Consider the following 14,663-nt stretch of genomic DNA (forward strand, 5'->3'; position numbering starts at 1 on the left):
TATGCCAGAAGCATTCTCAAGGAAAACTAGATACTCACTGTTATCACAATAACAGATGAGTTTTCTGTGTGAGAGTAAAGAAAAACAGTCCACTTAATCTACTCTCCCATATCTTTCCTTTCTAGAGGCAATTTTTCCACTCTTGAGGTTTTGTATAGGGGTGGTTTGGTACTTGATGGGCGATTTTGTTGTGCTCTGCAAACTTTTATGAGGGCTGGGGATGTGACTTTGCACATGGCAAGAATCTCTGCTTGAAGTGAGTATCTTGTTTTCCTCACTGAGGGAGCACAACTGCAGTGCGTCAAACCCAGGTGTGGTGGAGCGCACACACAGGTTGCTGGGACACCTAGAAATTAAGCACTTGATTCTTGGTTGCAAATTACAAAGCAAACTTGAAATCAAGTTTATCTCGATTTGTCAGTAAAATGCAGACTGTAGTTTGGTGTGGTGACAGTTAACCCTGGGAACTTGAGATGATTTTTGCAACTTTCAGGACATGTAGCCCTGATGTATCCCTCAGATTACTGGAAGCTTTTTTTTTCCTGTTCCAGCTAGTACTCCTTTGGCTGCTTGCTGATTAATCCAAAATATGTCTGCTAAAATTGTCCTTCACTGCTGTTTCTCTGCTCTGGAATGAATTCAGTGCTCCCCCATTTCTTGTCACAACTGACATCCTGCAGCGTGGCCTTCACCATCTGTGGGGCCTGGGTGCCCATCTTATTCTCCAGGACCAAGGTAAGGCAGGAAGGGAATGAACTGAACTTCAGGAATGTGTTTGTGTTAAGAGGGCACACTTAAAACTGCAAACAGAGCTCATCAGGTTCCCCGCTCTGTGCTGCTATTCATTCAATTCAGCTACGAAGTGAGAAGTCTTGTGAACGTGCATCATGGGTGGGAATGGGAATGGAGGTTGGTCATAAGAATTGGTAGAGATTTATTTTTTTCAAATATACATATATTTTTCCTGTGGGTCAGTCTTTGGACATTTACACGTATTCCCAACCTGTGGTTGCTACATGTGCTGCCACCAGGCTTGGCCTAGCTGAGGCTGAGTTGGCCAACCCCCAGTGGCAGCCCTAAGCCTCAAGGGCTATCTGCTGAGACAGGGAAGGTGAAATGGGGGCAGAGAGCAAGACTGTTGGGCACAGGAACATTCAGCCAGGTGTAGCCAGATGGTGCCTGCAGTGTGTGCACCTCAGCTCTCCCGGGCAGGGCACACTCCTGCCTTGGGTTCAGCCAGTCAGGCTTTGCCTGGAACTGGGTTTTCCTGTCCTGCAACATTTTTTTTAAATGTCAGAAAAATTTCATTCTGCACGGGACAAAACTGAGCCTTGGCTTCCCCCAGCTCTTCCCTGTTTCACACAGGCGCGGAAGAAGTAGGACCCGCGGCCCCCCCCCCCCCGCCCCGCGTCTCACCCCCGGACAGGCAGAGGAAGAAGGGGCGCCGACGGCAGGGAGGGCCGCGGGGGGGGGCGGCCGGCGCCGCGTACATCCGCCCGGTAGGGGGCGCTGTGAGCTGCTAGCCGCGCCGCGGGGAGGGAGGGAACGGCGGGGAGAGAAGGAGGGAGGGAGAGAAGGAGGGAGCGCGGCCGCCCCTCCCCCGCTTCCTCCTCCTCCCCGCCCGCCTCCCTCCCTTCTCCCTCCTCCTCCGCGCCGGCGGCCCCGCGCCCGGCCGCCAGAGCCAGACTCGCCGCAGACAGGCGGCAGCCAGCGGAGCGGGCAGGGCGGGGGGAGGAGAAGGAGGAGGAGGCGGCGGCGGCGGCGGGGCTGGGATGAGTTGGAGGCAGCCGCGGCCGCAGCCTGCGCGCAGGGAGGGAGGCGGCGCGGCGCCCCGCGGGAGGCCAGCCCCGAGCGGGGGCCGGGGGGAGGTGAGTGCTGGCGGAAAGTGCCGGGAGGCCCCGGGGTCGGGAGCGGGGAGGCGGCGAGCGGCTCCGGCGGCCCCATCGCTGCCCGCTGCTGTCCGCCACCCGCCTGTGGGGGCGGCCCCCCAGGTGTTCGGTGCCGCTGACAGGTAGCGGGGAGACGCGGGGGGACGCGGGGCTCGGCCGGCGGCGGCGGCGCGGTCAGGGGCGGGCGGGGAGCGGCCGTGTGCCGGCGGACAACTTTTACGGGAAGGGAACGGGGCGGGCGGCGGCCGGGCGCTCTCCGGTGACCCGTGTGTCGTCGTGCCGCTTTTCTTTTCGGGTTCGGTTAAAGTTTATCCGCAGAAACGTAGTTCTGAAATCCGTCGCGTCCGCCTCCATCCTTCGCTTGTGGTGCGCGCAGCCCAGAGGTGTGCGTGCCTCTGAGAGCGGGCTGTACCGCTGTGCGGGGCTCCGGGCTCTCGGGAGAAAGGATAGGAAATGGGCAACGTGCAAAAATAACTTTTTTTTTTTTTTGTCTTTTTTTTATGTTTGTGTGGCGGCGTATGATTTTAATGCCTAGAACGGTGAAGGCTCTGGTGGCATTTGGTTCTTGGGGAGGCTGTGAGCCTGGTGCGGTTGCTTTGGTGGCTGTGCAGGAGGACAGCGGTCTGGTGAGCGGTTTCGTGTGCTGCTGGAAATAGTGCTCGGTGCTGTAGGAGCCTGAGGGTTTTTGAAAGCAGGTACCTTCCTGTCAGGAAGGAAATCTCAGAGCTCATCTGTTCTGGCACGCAAAAACTTTTGCGTCGATTGTGTGGGGAGTGGGAAGGTGCAGCGCATCGTGTGAAGAGCGAAGCACATGCGGCACCTCGCCCGTGAGGGCCCCAGAAAGAAGAGGTTCCACAGCGAGGAGGGCGTGGATGAGGTAAGGACATGGACACTGCGTGAGAACAGCAGTGTGCCCTTCTGCAAAGCGCCTTTGGCTTTTCAGCCTTCAGGACTGGGTGCTGCTGGGGCACGGTGCTGCTGCCCTGCCCTCTGGCTTCAGTGCTGGGGTGAGGGCTCAGAGAATTGCACTCCTTGCAACAATCCAAAAGTGTTTGAGTAACGTCTGCACGCTTTGAGTGGAGATGAATAACTGTGTGTGGTGCACACGTGTCTGCTTCAGCTAATGAGAATATAATAATATTGCGGCTTCGTAGCTGTAGAGCAAAGGGGTCTGCTGGAAGGCCAGTGTGCCAGTGGGAAGTCCTCTTGCTTCCATGTTCCACGTGGCCTCTTGTCTACGTTCACTGAGGTAATATGGTGCTCTTGAGTGTCTGTGCTGGTGTTCTAGCAGCAGGCATTTGGTTGGTGTGATCAGTGGGGTGAGCAGAGCCAGGAGAATTTGGGTTGGAATGCATCGAATGCACGTCGTTATGTACAGAAGGGAAAATGCATCTTTTCAAATACCCTGTGTTTTATACCAGTGTATTTAATTCTTATTCTTTGATATGTGGAGACCATTGTAGTGCTCATATAAAGACGTATTGGTATTCATCAGCAAGTTAAGATGTCTGGGCAGGCTGAAATGATGATAAATGTGTAACGTAGGATGGGTTAACAATGTGAGACCAGATATTTCAAAGCGGTGGTCTGTGTTAATTGAAACATTATGGGCATTGGGCAGCTCTGGCTGGTAGAGCTGGAGCTCAGCCCTCAATGCATGTTGCAGAAATAGGAAGAAATGGGGATTCAACACTGAGGCATATGAGGACTGAGTTTAGTAAGATGTAGACTGCCAACCAGTAGCCAAACCGAACAGTTCAGAGCTAACCTGCCCCATGATGGGCTTTAAATAGATAAAATGCTGTTTTCTCTGCATAGAACCTACAAGCTGAGACCTGTGAAGATAAGATGCTTTTAGTTCTCCGTTCACTGGAGGTACCAGGCCTTGTTTCTTGTTTCTTTTTTGGAAAAAGAGAGTTTTTCATTTCATTTTTTTTGTCCAAAATTTAGTTTTCTTTTTCCCAGCTGTCCTACAGCACATTCTGTACTGGCTGCTGCTCTGTCAACGGGAGCTGGTTGCACTTAAGTGATGCTGTCTGAAATTATTGACAGTCCTTTCAGAGTATGATGTCCCAGAAAAAAAAAGTTCATTTTTATAAAAAAAAAAAAAAAAAAAAAAGGCATCCTTGAGGTTATACTGAATTAAATTAATGTTGAGAGAAATGAAGCGTTAAAAAGCGCGTGCCTACCCACCAGGTCTCATGTTGGCAGGAATGGATCTTGCATTGAACTTCTGAGCAGCCTTGGAAAAGTTATCTTTCTGCCTGTAGTTCCCAATAGTTTAAAGCAGCTCCTTGCAAATGAATTGCCGGAGAGGGAATACAGATACTTCTAGGAGTTTGGAGATGAATTTCTTTGCAGATTGGTTCTGTGATAACCGTGAAATTCTTCAATGGCACCAAGCTAGTATCAGCTGCTCGGCACAGGCACCGATGCCAGAACAGTGGTGCATCGGTTGCTGGGAATCCAACCCCGTAGTGAAATGATTCATACGTGCACATTTTCTTCTCTCAGTTGACAGCTATTTTTAAGGGTAGCCGTCTTGCCTAGAAGGTTGATGTCTAAGCAAATGCAGCCTAGAGAGCTAAAAATTTCTTTCCCACCAAACATCATGTTATTTTTGCCAGACTTCTAATATGTACACTAAAACATTTAAACTGAACTGATTTTAATTGATTTCTTGTTAACTCTCTGGTGCTAATTAGTCATTATAAAGAGATCGTGATATTTTGAAGCTGCTGTCAGGAAACCAGCAAATTTCTGCACAAATCAAAATGATGGGTTTGAAGTAAATGTCAGTTTAAAATAATTTCTTTGTAAAAATGGGTAGCAGTGTCTAAATGATAGCAGAGTACTTGATTAGCTGAATGACTTCTTGAAATTAATGGGATTCTCTAGGTATGTAAAGCTGCAGAAACAGTCTTGGAACAAAGTAATGATGCGCTTGTTGGTGTTCTTCAACTTTTCCTATGTGCTGCACAAGCAGAATATTCCGACGCAAGAAAGCTGTTGACCTTCTATTTTTCTTCACATTCTTCTGAACCTTCTATTTGAAAGAAAAATGTAAGTTATTTATTTTAGAGAGGAGCTTTATGTGCTTAATTCTGAGACTCAGTTCAGTGATAGCAACTGTGAGGAGACTGCAGTGGGAAGGAAGCCTGCAGGTTGGTAAGAGCGATGGCTGCATCACGGTGTTTTCTGTTCTCCATGCTGACAAAGCGTCTCTGTATTCATCATCTATATTTATTTAATGTATGCATTTCAGTAGCATGTGCCTTGATTTAGGATATTTGGAAGATGCTAAATGTTGGTGCGTTCTTCTAAATGCTTTTTCTTGCTGAAAGCAATGGAGATATGTGAGTACCCGTATTGCCTTCATTACTGCTCAGCATAATAGTAGGTAAATTCAGTCTTCCTGATTATTTTGGTCACAGGAGACAATGGAATGAAAACGAATCATTTTCTTGATGTGATGCTGGGTCTGGGCTGCTCATATCTGCCTTTCTTTTCCCTAAAATCCTATTACAGACAGCAGTCTGACCTTTTAAACGATCTTGCTCTCCTTCAAACTCTTCTTTTAGATAGGAGACAGAAATTATGAAGAACGTAAATGCAATTTCTCTTCTTATTGCCAGTGGAGAGCTTTCCTAGATTTGAATGAAGTGTTCTTTGTGCCAAATAGTTGACTTTTCCTGAATAAAATCTCTTTAGGGCATGCAGACAGTCCTCTGGTTAATATATTGGCATTCCCAGAACCCACTAAAACTTAGGCAGCTTGCCAGACACCACTTAATGAGGATGCCAAGTGTCTGGCACAAATCTGCATGAAAACCAGCAAAGAAGTTGGGGGTGGAAGTGCATGCAGTGGGGAGAGGGCTGGGAAAGCAGCACATCCACACCCACTGTTAGTTTTAATGTCTGCCTATCACGGATAAACTGGGAGTCTTTTCTGCTGGATTTTGGAAACTTGCTGCACCCAAGTTTGGATGTAACACCTTTGAGGTAGCTGTACAGTCTTGGGAAATTGCTTCATTGTGGAAGTGGTTTATGGGTGAGGGGATTTAGTTTTCAAGGAGAGGACTGAAAGAGGATGGGATTTGCAATTTATTATCTTCTAAAACTGAAAAGCATATTAGCCTGGGGAGCAGTGCAAGTCGGTGATGGCCGGCATTCCTGCAGAAAGACTGGTCAGGGTGCGTGACAAGGGGTGGTGCTGCAGGAGCAGTGCTGCACGGCATAAACTGGTGTTGGGCTTCTGCCCCATGTGACTGCTGAGTTCTTACTGCATGTGAAGCAGAGCTGAATGGACTTTCTGGTATGGTGGTTGAATAACTCTTAAAAGAAAGCGAAAAAAAGTTCGTGCTGAGGCATTTTTTCATTAGCGTGACAGTAGAAACATGATGATGTTATCTTGTGTCGAGTCCAGTGCTTAGTCCTGAAGGTTGAAACTGATTAAGCAAAGTTGTTATATTCCAATCTGAATGTTATATGAGACATTTAAAACATCAGCATTTTCAGCATTTTTCCAAGGCTTTAGTCTTTCTCTTGCTCAACAAAAAAAGCAGTAGCACAATATATCTCATTTTTTTAAGTAGATAGGTGTCTATATAGGTGATTTTAAAGTAGATGGGTTAATGGGCCGAATTGAAAATTTATATCTAAAATCATTATTTTAATTCTAATAAAAGGTGTTTTTTTTTCTTATAATTGAGTTCAGAAATGTGCATGCTTGTTACTTGCTTTTCAGTAAAGTTTCAGTTGTGCGATTTTGGAAAACTGTTCATCTTAGGAGAAATTTTGTGCACTGGAATAAGAACATGTAGCAGAGTTTGCTTTTGGGTAGGCCTAAATTATAATTTACTGTTTGGTTTTGTTTCGCTAAGGTGAGGTGAGAAATCAGAGTATTAGACTTTAGACTTCAGTGCCAGCACCAGTGGAAAAGGGACAATTGTATGGAGTATTTTGGGAGTTATGTGGAAGTCTTTGAGTAAAGTGTTAATAAGTTTTATCTGTGTTGGCACTGACTGCTAGCTCCCTGTAAGACAGGAGAAACAAATGGTGAGTGTGGTGGGCATTGTTCCTCTGCTTTTCAGCTAACATGTTTAGGATTAGTGTGAAAAGGCAGAATGGTATCTCTTGGAAAAGCCCCCGGTGCTCACATGCTGAATACAAGAATAAGATGTGTTGGGGAAATGTCTTCATTGTGTTTGCATCTCTGAGTGCTCTTGATTTATTTTTTTTCTTTTCCATGCTAAGCATCCTGGTACCCTTCTTGTCAAAAATGGAAACTGGCAATGAGTCTGCTTCTCAAAACTTATTACCATATTGAACTTGCTGTTGCCTGTAAAAGACAGGTTTGGAGATTTCCATTCTTGCATTCAGTGTATCATTCTGTTCATGTATTCTGAAGTTGTCTGTATAAGATGTAACGACTTGGAGGAGAGAAGTGCTCTTATGAATAATTGTCTGATAAACATCTTGAGGTTTGAATGATTCTGCCGTGATCTTTGACCACTGAATATATTTTAGTAATGATTTTAGACAGTAGGATAAAATTCTATTAGAATGCATGTTAGCGCTTAGTAGAGTCACATCTGAACTGCAAAAGTGTTTTCTGCCTAAATCCTGTTTTTACTCAGAATTTAACAGTTGACTCACCTGCTTATTAACACTCAGCATGTGCCAGTATAAAGCTGCTGCACTTCGTTTTTTATTTGCTGTGTCCAGTACTTGCAGGCATCTTCAAAAAGTCCAGTTTGTTAATCACAGCTTCATCTCATCTTGATTCCAGGGATTATGAGAAGGAAAAATGTGTGATTCTTTCTTACTTACCTTTGTATGTGGTGTACCTGAGCCTGTTGGTTTGTCACACCTATTCTCCATTGTGTAGAGGGAAAGGAGGGGGAGTTTGTGACTGAGATATGAAGCTGTTTCTTTACTGAACCTCTTCCATTTTGGTGAAATTTTTACTGTGTGTTAATGAAGAGTGATTCATTAATATTTTGGACTTGTAAACACCTTTAAGCATTCCATTAGGTATTAATGACTCCTGAAGCAATAATTAATATAAATTTTTTAGTCCTCTATCTAGTAGGGGTGTACCTGTGTTTAGTTTTGGGCCACTCTCTACAAGAAAGACATTGAGGCCCTGCAGCATGTCCAGAGAAGGACAGCTGAGCTCTTGAAGGGTCGGGAGCAGCTGATGGAACTGGAGCATTCGGTCTGGAGGAGGTTCAGGGGAGACCTTATTGCTCTCTAGGACGCCCTGAATGGAGGTTGTAGTGAGGTGGGGGTAAGCCTCTTCTCCCATGTAACTGGCAACTTGTTGCGCCAGGGAAGGTTCAGGTTGGATGTTAGTTTCTTTTCTGGGGGTGTTTGAGAAACGTGTGAACGTGGCACTGAGGGACATGGCTTAGTGGGCATGGTGGTGCTGGGCTGACGGTTGGACTAGATGATCTTAGTGGTCTCTTCCAACCATAGTGATTCTACAGTATGTAATTGCCTGCATATGTGTAGAGTTGTTACACTGAACTATTTAGTGTTGCTTTGTTTTCTGCTTTTCCTTAACCAGTAGTTATCGTGTCAAGTGACGCTAAAGGCATTTTGACCTGGATTATACAGAATTTCAACTGGACGTCTGCTGTGGTTTACTTGGGATTTTTCTGAGACAGAAGTGAGTTGCCTGGCTTCTGTCCTGTGGGTCAGAGCTAGGAACACAGCAGGAGGTGTGGGAGAGAAGATGAAGTGATGAACACTTAAAAATAACCTAATTTAATCTCCGTAGCTGTTGAACTGGCACCTTCTGTGAATTACCTAATGGGCTTATGTTCTTCTTTTGTAATTTCACCGTAATGCATGACCGTGGTTTTTCTTTAGATTTTGCCTAACTAGCGTTGAGCAAAACGAGACAGAACATTTGTAAAGAAAGTAGGTGCAGATAAGATACAGCGCTCTACATTAAAGATAATGGTTATATAAAAGCTAGAGTTGAGCTGACTAATAGCCTTTGTCGGCCAGTGCAGTTGATGTGTAGATATTTTGTTTTACAAAAGGTTTACATTAATTGTAACTCCTCATCAAACCTGGATGGGTAGTGGAAAAGGAGAGAGTTCTGTAAATATTTCCAGAAGTGTTGTTTTCTTTATGTGTGACTCTTTCAGATTCTTCTTATTGTTTTAATAACTTTCCTAGCAAATTTTTAGAAGCAGCACATTTTAGATTAACTTTTTGAAAATGTTCAGTTTTCGCTTTAAATGTCTTAAATTGTGAGTCTGTATTTAGTTGGGAAGCTTAAAGTGATCCATCTCTCCAACCAGAACAGCTTGCAGTATGTTGAATGCAGGTATGATTTGGTACTTACTTTCATGTAAATTATAGTAATAATAATAATATTTTTTTCAAAAAGCTACCATCTGTTGATGAACAGAAATACTGCCAGTGTTTGTCAAATGTGTGCTTTATCTGACCTGTTCTACTTAGCACCTTATGGCAAAGCTTTCTCATCAAAGCAATTTACAGATATCTTTATTCTTATAATGCCTTATTAGATTGATAACAGTGATGCTATCGCTTTTTTAATGTAGGCATTAATGCACTGAGGATTAGGGAGATAAAAATCTCTTTAGCTGCAAGACGAAGTTACCTGCAATAGATATAGAGCTTAGCTTTCTCACTCACAGCTGTAGGTGAAAATCACTTTTGTTCTAGTGATCTTCGCAGCCTTTTGACCAAAACAACTGGTGTTGTGCAGTGTTTCTACAGCAGAAAGCTACAAATCTTTTTTTGAGGGAGGTGGCTTGGCAAGTAGGTTCAAGAAAGAGATACAGCACTGATAGTGCATAGTAATGAAGTCAGAAGCATTTTGTTGATTTTTATTTATTTATTTATTTTTTCTTATTACCTAAAACTCTCAGAAGCCAGAAGGAATGAGAAGAAATAGAAAAAGATGGCTTCTTTGGGTTGCAGAGGAGGACTTAGATGAACAATGATATCCTGAAAGTGTCATTTATGATGATGAGCTCTCTCTTAAGTTGAATATGCAACCAGGAGCTGACTTTGACTTTTCCCATTCCCTGTTTTCCTCTGGGTATTGTTACAGGTTGGAGATAAAAGCCTTTAATCATATCTACATGGAGACACCAAAGGAAATAACGAAGTGTCAAGTCAAGATGTATATGTTAAAGTATGTTAAACTTGTGTGTGAATGCTGTGTTGAATATAGAACAGCCCCTTATATCTCTAGCTTGAATCAATCAAAGGTCATTTTACACCTGAATGAGAGCATCATTCAGAATGTAATTTGAATTACAGTGATCTGAAACCATCTGTGTATGAACGAGAGCCTCCTGACTTAGGTGTTTACTTTACCTTAACTTCAACATTTTATCATGTACTTGATTTATCTTGACTTTTGTCAGTGTTGCTTATTATTGGTCAGTTTTCATGATGCCACTATGCATCTGAGCTGCAGCTAATTGCAGACTGCTAAGTGATCGTAACTTAGTCAGGAATGGCAGTTCACTGAGCTTGAGATGATTCATTGCAAATCTTTCAGATTCAACAGACTTTCACTCAAATCAAAATAAGATATGACCTCTCTTTGATTCCTGGTGACCTGTGGTTTGGATGAAGGCCTGGTGTTTTCAGGGTCCTTGGCGTGGAGCAGAACTACTAAGGATCCTACTTTGTGACCAGGGACACTCTGTTTCCAGAAACATATGCTTACTTGCATAGTCTGTGTGAGAAGTCTATTCCAGAGACTCCTCTCTGCAATAAACCTTGTGGGACCACCTCAGATTTGGGCCCTGCAGTGATCCTTTGTATTTGCATATTGAAACTGGCAGCCCTCCAAGCAGTGAAACTAAGAAAAAAATAAATTCCTACTCAGCAGCTGGTAGGAAATGGAGAGAGAGATTGAGTTCCTTTTGCTTTGAAACAAATTAATAACATTGAAAAATGTCTTGCAGCCCAGAAACTGGCTGATTCTAGGCTGAGCTGTCTTTCACTGTGCCTTTGGGGATGTCGATTAATATCTGTCTTGCCACTTCTTTTTAATCTGCGGCTCACCTGAGGAAGTTCCTCAGGAGTACCAAATCCTTTGTTGTCTTAAGGCTTTCATTTGCTTTCTGTCATATTAGCCCTGACTGCAGAGGGTTGGAAGTTGTACTTTGCTGTGCCTTATATAGGAAGACATACATAAAGCAAAGAACATCTTGAAGCTGGCATGTTCTAAAGGGTTAAAAGGAACTGCGAATCATTCTGAGAAAAAGGTAGTTCTATTCTTTACTCTGTTTCTGTCCAGCTGAGCTTGCCTCCCAGAGGGACCATAGTATTGCAGGAGAAGAGGAACTGCTCAACTGAAGTAGATGCAGTGTATGTAGCTGAAAATTCATTTTTGCTTGCTTCCTATTTATTGTTAGCTACCATTACAAAATTAAGACTCCCTGACATTCTTGTTGAGGTCTGTGATGTGATGGTAGTAGAAATTATATTCTTTCTCTGAAAAGACAGGGATACCCTTTCTGTTTGCTTATAAACATTCTATTTGATAAGTTGATTCAAGGATTGTGTTTTTCTTACTAAAAGCAAACGGACAGAACTTTCTGAACTTACTGTCTAACTTGATGCTAAAATGCTCACTGGAAGTTGTTTCTTACGTGAATGATAACTTGAGAGCAGCTCTTGATTTCAGTACATTGAAATGATCATGGAACGGCTGGGGTTAGCAGGAACCCCAAGGATCATCAAGCTCCAACCCCCCTGCCACAGGCAGGGCTGCCAACCTTCGCATTTAATACTAGAGCAGGCTGCCCAGAGCCTCATCCAACCTGGCCTTGAATAACCTCCACCATGATGGTATAGTTGAAGTTGCTGAAAACACAAGAGTCTCTTCACTAAATGTGGAGACAGATGAGTTGTATTATGTTATTTGGTGCACGTTTAATTGACACATCTAAGTTGTTTGCACACGTGATAAGTTTAAGGCCGCTGAAGCAGAGGCAGATAGATGTTTGCAGAATAAGTTTCTCACAGACTTAGGAAAACACAGAATTCCAAACATATTCCCTGTCTCAGTGGGTTGATTTGTTTTCAAAAACTTCAGCTATTTGTTTTTGAATTTTTGTCACAGAGTTGTAACACTCTCAACAATCTATCTTTCCTGGGTTAGATGGTATAGCAGGTTCTGGAGGCAAGAGAAAATATTTTACGTAAGATATCTGAATGACAAATTCTTATTTTTGAGTGAATGATAAGAGTGAACTTACTGGATGCAAAGGATAGTCTCTTTTTTCATGGTGTAAAAATGTTAAAAGAATATTTTTCCCCCTGCTTCTGACCATGATAAGTAAAATAGCAAAATATGGCTTTTTCCTCTCATGTACTTGTGATGTTCTCAGGTGTTCCTTGCTCCTTACCAAAAAGCAAATGCTGTTTCCACAGGTTCTCTTACTTCCCTGATCTCTCTGCTTGTTTTCCTGGCACTCCTGTAGCTGAAGACCTCTTTCTCCCTCTCTTGTACTTCCAGATGCAGATATGTCAGGGAAGTCATGCAGCTGTAATGTCTAAACGTCTTCCTCTTCTTTCCCCTTCCACCCCAACCTAGAAATTCCATATGGAAGCTCTTTGGTATCAGTAACAGCTGAACAGCAGATAATTTTTTGAAGCCCCAGAGCTGTAATAGTTGTATATATCCATAATTATGGTATGCATTCATGTTATGGATCTTCTGGTCCTCAAGTTTGTCAAGACTCTTGTAGTCATTCTTGCTGTAGTGTTTCCCCTATTTACTGTTCCTGGTTGAAAGTAGTTTCTTTCAATGATTAAAAATAAATAAATAAAAACAAGGATTCTGTCATAAACTTTATTTTTAGGAGGTCTGAATATTTCAGAGTCCTGTGTTGTGATTCAAAAACTGTGCTCCCTTCTTTCATCTCTAGGGTTTGTAATAAGGTGTCAGCAATGATCTAGTCCATCTGGGAGCTTGCATCAGTACTTGGGAGAGCCATATGTGTCTGCCTCAAACAAGGCTATAGAAAAGTGTTCCACTAGCAACCAAGATGTCATCCATCTGGTAGACAATCCTGTAGCTAGTTAACTTAATGACGTATTTATTTGACTAGATGTTTCTGCGTAGCAGACTCCAGCTTTCCTCCCTGTTCAGATTAATATCAAAATCTCCGTGCTCTGGAGAAAAAGAATGAAACCTGCCCGTTCTGGAGAATGTCAGGAAGTCTGTGGCTGGCTGGATCTGCTGCGTTTATCTCCAGGATGAGCTTGGTGTGCAGGCAGCCCATGAGGCGCAGGTGTCTGGTGGCGAGGAGCAGCCGGCCAGACGCAGGACCTGGGTGACCTTAGATGTACATAGAAATCCAATCATGCTGCTCCTGCTTTAGGGTATTATTTTAGCACGCGGGCTGCCTGAGGATTGCCTGCTGTGGCACTTAGAGCCAGCGTTGTCGTAAACGCTTTGCAAAGCTACTAGAATAAGCCAGGTGATTATTTCTCCTTGTTGCTTTCCCAGAAATATTTATTCCAATACTAAGGGGCTCACAGTCTTCAGTATACGCATTCTGGATGTTTGTGTTCTTGGGTGGACCTAAAGACAGTTGCAGGAGCAGGGTGGCAGTGTGCTGTGGGAAGAAAAGCCCTGTAAACTTCAGATACTGTTGATTCTTGCTGTGGTAAAATAGAGCACGTTGGGGCTGACTGGCATCAATTTTTTTTTTCCTTCCAGCCACTCTATCTACTGTTTATTTTTAGTCCAAAGAGGCTAAGTCACTGTTGCAAATTCTAGGCTGATCTGATTTCTAATCTGTCTGTGACTCACAGTAGAGTTGAGAAGGGGACAGAACAACAGGGAAAATGGAGATCTAGAGGGAAAGAGTGCTTTATGTTCATGGCAGTTGTATTAATTGCTGCTGAGGTAACTCGGTGAATTTAACCTGAAAAATGGACGTGTGTGTTTGGACAGACAGCTGTGCAGTTGGGTTCATCTGAAAATCTTTTTTCCTGTCTTGCAAGGGATGCCACATGCACAGTTATTAATTTAATAGGGCCTTAGAGACCTTCACATCTTTGCATGTTTGTAGTGGAAACAGTGATATCTGCTGAATTTGGTGAATTTTACCTGATAGTATTTCTTTAAAAATCAGTGGATGTTGATTAAAAGTGAACTTGGCAAACTTTGGTGGACAACTTGTAGTCTATGCAGGTTCTACGTAAGGCTGAGAAGTAGGCCCAAAGTAAGGTGCAGAAGCAAATTTCTTTCTTTGCTATATGCTAGAGACCTCTCTGCTTACGGGTGTAAAATGTTTGTTGTGGGCAGCCTTAAGCTGAATAAGGAGATTGTAAGTGAAATTAGGGAAACTTCATGGAATGCAGATACCTGGCACAGCGCAGATTGAAGAGGTACACTGTGCTTACTCTGGCTTCGTCTTCTGATGATGCAAAGAGAATTGAGAAGTAATTCAGACTGCAAAGGACCTTCTAGAATTCATCTTGTCTGACCTGCAGGTAGGAATAAGCCTTTGTTGTACTGGAAGAAAATGGAGAATATGAAGGAAGGCAGCCTTATTTCTAAACATTCCAAGTGCCAAAAACAGAACTAAGTTTACTTGAAGTCTTGTTGCAGGTAGAAAGGAGCTACTGACTTGTGGAGCTGCTGCATGTGGCTAAAGTTGTCAGCACTGTTGTACATCCTTGAGATGTTGTCTTCAGAGCGCTGTCTATGCAATTAGTCACAAATCATCTGGTTTACTTTTCAAGAAGGAAAGC

General features: G+C 43.6%; 1 protein-coding gene across 3 annotated transcripts in view; it reads left to right on the forward strand.

Moving 5' to 3' along the window:
* Positions 1-716: 716 nt before the first annotated feature.
* The window catches only part of LDLRAD4 (low density lipoprotein receptor class A domain containing 4), a 270,903-nt gene continuing 256,956 nt past the window's right edge, over positions 717-14,663 (forward strand). The window contains exon 1 of one of the 3 annotated variants that reach the window (XM_048940853.1): positions 717-735. The gene's annotated coding sequence lies outside the window, so the exon portion shown is untranslated. Of the gene's footprint in view, positions 736-1,672; positions 1,869-14,663 lie in introns of those variants that run through there. The other 2 variants (XM_048940856.1, XM_048940852.1) reach the window with 2 other exon arrangements.

This window comes from Lagopus muta, chromosome 3 (genome assembly GCF_023343835.1).
Source record: "Lagopus muta isolate bLagMut1 chromosome 3, bLagMut1 primary, whole genome shotgun sequence".
Lineage (NCBI taxonomy): Eukaryota > Metazoa > Chordata > Aves > Galliformes > Phasianidae > Lagopus > Lagopus muta.